Source organism: Myodes glareolus, chromosome X (assembly GCF_982192425.1).
Source record: "Myodes glareolus chromosome X, mMyoGla1.1, whole genome shotgun sequence".
In the NCBI taxonomy this organism is placed as follows: domain Eukaryota; kingdom Metazoa; phylum Chordata; class Mammalia; order Rodentia; family Cricetidae; genus Myodes; species Myodes glareolus.
Window position 1 is genome coordinate 92,561,843 of NC_142053.1, and position 5,821 is coordinate 92,567,663.

At 38.0% G+C, this 5,821-nt stretch overlaps 1 pseudogene; it reads left to right on the plus strand.

Moving 5' to 3' along the window:
* Nucleotides 1-3,411: 3,411 nt before the first annotated feature.
* Nucleotides 3,412-4,572, plus strand: LOC125410346 (alcohol dehydrogenase class-3 pseudogene; annotated as a pseudogene).
* Nucleotides 4,573-5,821: the final 1,249 nt, after the last annotated feature.

Below are 5,821 nucleotides of genomic sequence, written 5' to 3' on the forward strand. Positions count from 1 at the left end.
GTTTTATCATGAATATTTCAGACTCAATCATGCTTTCTAAGGTCACATAAACTCAACAGGGAGACACTTGTGGTTATTACATATACTGATCTGGCATGTAATTAAATTTTCAAAAGTATAAGGCCACCAGACTGCAGGTTCCTTAGGGAAACACACCCTTACTTAGTCTGTGGGATCATTTAAGTCAATAGATATTGTCTTCAATTTGCCCATTCCCTTAACATTATTGAAAATTACATAATTTCAGATTCATAGGCATGGAAAATGTTCCAAAATACACTAAGTTTTGTCTTCAGTGAGTTCACAGGTTAGTTTTATAGATAGACAACTGAATAACCACAATATTATGTCATAACGCATTATCTTAAGGACATGAAAAGCTAATTGCAAGAAAACAAGCATGGATGATAGAGAGATTTATATGGGGGCAATTGATATTGAGAAATATAAAATAAGATAGTAGGAGTTAGAAAATAAAGTATATTTGCAGAAATTTCTGTTCAGAAATGGAAATATTTTACTGAAAATATTCTTCTATCATATAATATCATGATAACCACAGTTTGCATTCCCTCCGCTCTTTCCAGCTCCCACATACCTCCCTTCTCCTCCAGATACACTCCACCCCTATTTCCTTTGCAAAAAAAAAGAGCAGGCCTCCAATTAACTACAGAAAAACAGGAACAAATACTAAGGAAACTCATTTTAAAAGATGAGTATGTGTACTGCAGGAGGCTGTATGTAACCTAGTCAGATGGGGAAACAAAGCTTGTTGACATGCATTGATAAACCACATGTACCTGTGAGAAGAAGGGAGAAATGGGATTCTGGAAAGAGAAACTACTATGATATTGGGAAGATGATCATGATTTTGGAATTTATTCTAAAATCCCTAGAGAACCATTAAATGGTTTTAAGAAGTGTGAAGGTCCAAGAAAGGCCAGCTGAGTGATTGTTTCCGTAATCACAATTTTTGTATAATTGTGGTGACAGCTTAAATTAGGATACCGAAAGCAGATAAAGCCTAAAATTCAACATATAATATTGAAGATCATATATATTTGTGATAACTTAAAGAGAAGACATACATAATGGAGGCCAGATTTCTGACTTTTTGACTTAAATCTTCATGTTATTTCACTAATGCTTAGCTCATGAAAGGTTACAAGAAGATAATTCTTTAGTATATGCATAAATAATATAGCACATACCACTGATGTGCTGAGATATCTCTTCTAGGGCTTGCTTTTACTTGTGCCATTTGAGATGACGCATGCACAGTGTCCTATCTTCATCTGTAGAGTTTACTTTTATGCTTTTTTAATGGACTTTCTGTAGTATAGGGACCTTTTGTTAGCACCACAATCAGAGAAGTTAAGAAATTCTAAGGATTAATCCAGGATATCCCATAGCCAGTGATGAATGGTAATGATAAAATCAATGTGCCTGCTTTCCCTGTCTTCACTGGGGCTTTTCTGAGCTTTAGTCTGCACAATCCTTAGAGATACTCTTGTTGAATGTATTTTCAAAGGCTCATAACAGCAATCCTCTTTTAGTATATTACTGGATTTATCATTTTCCCATTTCATTTTTCCTATTTCTTTGTTTGGGCTTCCTGGGTTTATCTCTCTCTGCTCTTGAATCCTTACAAGACTTTTGCATCTTGGGAATCATATCTAGTCCAAGGAGGAAATGATTAAATAATTTTTAAGATTTATTTAAGTGTATGACTGTTTTGCCTGCATGAATTTGTGTATACCACATATGTGCATTGCCTGAAGAAACCAGAAGAGAACATCAAATAACTTGGAATTGGAGTAACAGAGATTGTAAGCAGCCTTGTAGGTACTGTGAACAGAATCTAGATCCTCTGCAAGAGAACCAGTACTCTTAAACACTAAGTAATCTATCCTGCTCCAATTAAATTATCTAATTTTGAGTTTAAAAGTTTATTTAATTTTACTTTGTATACATTTGTGTTTTGTCTGCATGTTTGTTTGTGCACTATGTGCATTACTGGTACCCCCCCAGAGGCCAGAAGAGGGTATCCAGTATTCTGGAAATAGAGTTAGAGACAGTTGTTAGCCTCCATGTGGAAACTGAGAATCAAACTTAGGTCCTTTGGAGGAGCAACAAGCTGTCTTACCCACTAAGCTATATCTCCAGCCTCTAATTTTACAGATAAAACTTGTTTTCATGAGAATACAAGAAATACACAATAAAATAAATGTAAACTGCTTCTGAGAATTATAGGATTTTACCTTTTCAGAAAGGCTAAGGTAAAGAAAAATAAATGCACGTGAAAGTTGCTCTCTGAAATCTCATAATCTTTTCAAATGATAGAGAACAGAAATCTCACTATTACCATACACCATCAAAGACTATGACAATAATTTTGCTTTCCTAATTATTTACTCTGAGCCACCTAACACTCAACTTCCAATTTATCAAAGTATCCTGCTAGCAGCTGTATTCCAGATGGAGTGCTTAAGCCCAAAGCCAATGGAAAAAGTAAAATAAGTTACCTCTGTAAACATTCTATTTTAGTTCACTTTCCTTCACTTTGAAGAACAAGTGAAGTTTTATCTTTTGCCAATTGATATATCAAGCTTATCTTCAGTAAATTCTTAAGTATTTTCTACAAAAATCATACTCACCTCTCACTTGCAAGGTCAAAGAAAGCATGCTCGCATGAGACTAATGATGATTTGACACACACTGTATTCATCTGAAATTACTCTTGATTTTTAGGTAAAAGACATGAAGTATCATAAACAAAGAAAAAAGTAAGATAAGCATTTTTTCATATGATTATCTGATCCTCATTCAGATTTGTTTTCCTACAACCATCATGTTGAAGGTATGTTATTCCAGCTTTTGCACATGCAAACAAAGTTGCTGCTGTGAACACAAACAATTAATTTGCACAGAAAATATGCATGAAGTGTACATTAATGCACAACTAAAAATAGTAACATATACTTAGGAGAGGAGACCACGTCTTGAGTTCAAGGCCAGCCTGGCTATATAGGAAGATACTGTTTCTAAGAAAGATTTTCTAATGCTTCTTGAATTTATGCAAAACTACTTAGATTTATACTATTTTACGTTCTATAAATATGTGAAAAACAGGATTAATTCAATAACTTTAGCTTTCTGGTTTTAAAAAAAAAATATTTTAGTGCCGGTTGTGGTGGCACACACTGTTAGGATTTGCTGAAGAAGGTAGAGGCAGGAGGATCACGAGTTCGAGGCCAACTTGTGCTACACATTTTTTTAAAAAAAAGACAGACAGACCCCTGCCCCCTATGCATGCCTTCTCTGCATCACAGCTCCGCTCCGGCACTCAGCCCCGCCCCTCACGCACTACCATACCCAGGATCACTAGACTTGTTGCTTGACGTTCAGCTTGTGGACATGGTGAACCAGGTGATCAGATGCAAGGCTGAAGTCGCTGGGAGGCTGGAAAGCCTCTCTCCATAGAGGAAATCGAAGTAGCACCTCCCAAGGCTCATGAAGTTCGAATTAAGATCATCACCACAGCCGTTTGCCACACAGATGCCTGTATCCTGAGTGGAGCTGATCCTGAGGGGTGTTTCCCAGTGATCTTGGGACATGAAGGCGATGGGATTGTGGAAAGCATGGGTGAAGGGGGCACTAAGGTGAAAGCAGGTGACACTGTCATCCTGCTTTACATCCCAGTGTGGAGAATGCAAATTTTGTCTGAATCCTAAAACAAACCTTTGCCAGAAGACAAAGAATCACTCAGAGGAAAGGATTAATGCCAGATGGCACTAGTAGATTTACCTGCAAAGAAAGTCTATTTTTCATTTCATGGGAACGAGCACATTTTCTGAGTACACAGTTGTGACTGACATCTCTGTTATTGAAATTAATCCTTCAGCACCTTTGGATAAAGTCTGCCTTCTCGGGTGAGGCATTTCAACTGGCTATGGTGCTGCCATGAACACTGTCAAGGTGGAACCTGGTTCTACCTGTGCCATCTTTGGCCTGGGAGGAGTTGGATTGGGAATGATCATGGGCTGTAAAGTAGCTGGTGTATCCCAGATCATTGGTATTGACATCAAAAAAGATAAATTCGCAAAGGCCAAAGAATTTGTAGCCTCTGAATGCATTAACCCCCAGGATTTAAGTAAACTCGTCCAGGAAGTACTCATTGAGATGATAGATGGGGGAGTAGATTACTCTTTCGAGTGTATCAGCAACGTGAAGGTCATGAGAGCAGCCCTTGAAGTGGCACACAAAGGCTGGGGAGTCAGTGTAGTGGTTGGCATAGCTGCTTCAGGTGAAGAAATCGCCACTCCCCAATTCCAACTGGTGACAGGATGCACGTGGAAAGGCACTGCCTTTGGGGGATGGAAGAGTGTAGAGAGTGTCCCAAAGCTGGTATCTGAATATATGTCAAAAGAGATAAAAGTTTTAACTGACACTCTATCCTTCGACCAAATCAGCAAAGGCTTCGACCTGATGCACTCTGATTACATCTGTTCTAAAGATGTAAGTTCAGAAGAGAACACTGTCCATCCTGTACTTTTTTCTGTGATGGGATGAGAACAGACTGACAGATCTGCTTTAGAAACTACTAAGAATGTATGTAATCAAGTCTCTAATTGAGGACAAGGCAAATAATCACAAGTCAGTTTTTTTAAACTGTCCATGTAAATAATTGCTGCTCAGGAAATATTTTAACATAATAAAAATACTTTCTACATAAAAAAATCTTAGTATATGTTCAATTAATTTTGCTGACATACAAAGTATTATTTTTCTATTATATGTAACATACACTTTTCACATATGTATCATTAGGCTTTCTTCTTTCAAAATATTATTTATTATTATTATTGTGTATGAAAAAACACACAGAAATGTAACACGAGGGCATGCTTGTTGGGGTTTCTGTCCTGCCCAGTTCCGGCATTCATTAAGTCCCAAGGAAAATCACACAGAGAGGTCTACATGAGTTATAAACTGATTGGCCCATTAGCTCAGGCTTCGTATTAGTTCTTATAACTTATATTAGCCCATTATTCTTATCTATGTTAACCACATGGCTCAGTACCTTTTTCATCAGGGCAGGTCACATCCTGTAACATGAGGGCCGGTTTATTGGGGTATCTATCCAGCCCAGCACCCCAACAAGTAGGCAAACCCCAAAGAAAACCAATCACACAAAGATCTCTATAAGTTATAAAGCTGATTGGTTCATTAGGTCAGGCTTCTTGTTAACTCTTATAACTTATGTTACCCCATTATTCTTATCTACGTTAGCCACATGGGCTCAGTACCTTTCTCAGTGTGACAGCTTACATGTTGCCTCTTTGGTGGTCTGGACAGGAGTGGCAAAGGAACTTCCCTGCTTCCCAGAATTCTCCTGTTCTCATTGCTCCACCCCTACTTCCTGTCTGGCTTTCCCGCCTATACTGCCTGCCTGGCCAATCAGCATTTTATTAAAATATGATTGACAGAATACAGACAATTCTCCCGCACCATTTCCCTCTTTTCTTTTTTTAAACAAAGAAAAATACCCATAGTCCATTTGTTGGAAATGTGGGCATAGTATTTCAGGCTACTTCCTGCTGGTTGGGGGCGCTGATGATCTTATGGAGACCTAAAGAAAATTTAGAGTTATAATCAAGTCCTGACTGGAGTATCCTGTGAGTCTTGATCATCTCAGGCAGTAGTCTTGAACCTGTTCTAGATGAAGAACTCAGACATCTGGGCCATCTATTCCTGTTGGAGATTTTTCAGGTGGCCTCCCTTGGTCAAAGGTGATTTTTCTTAACTCTGAATAAATCCA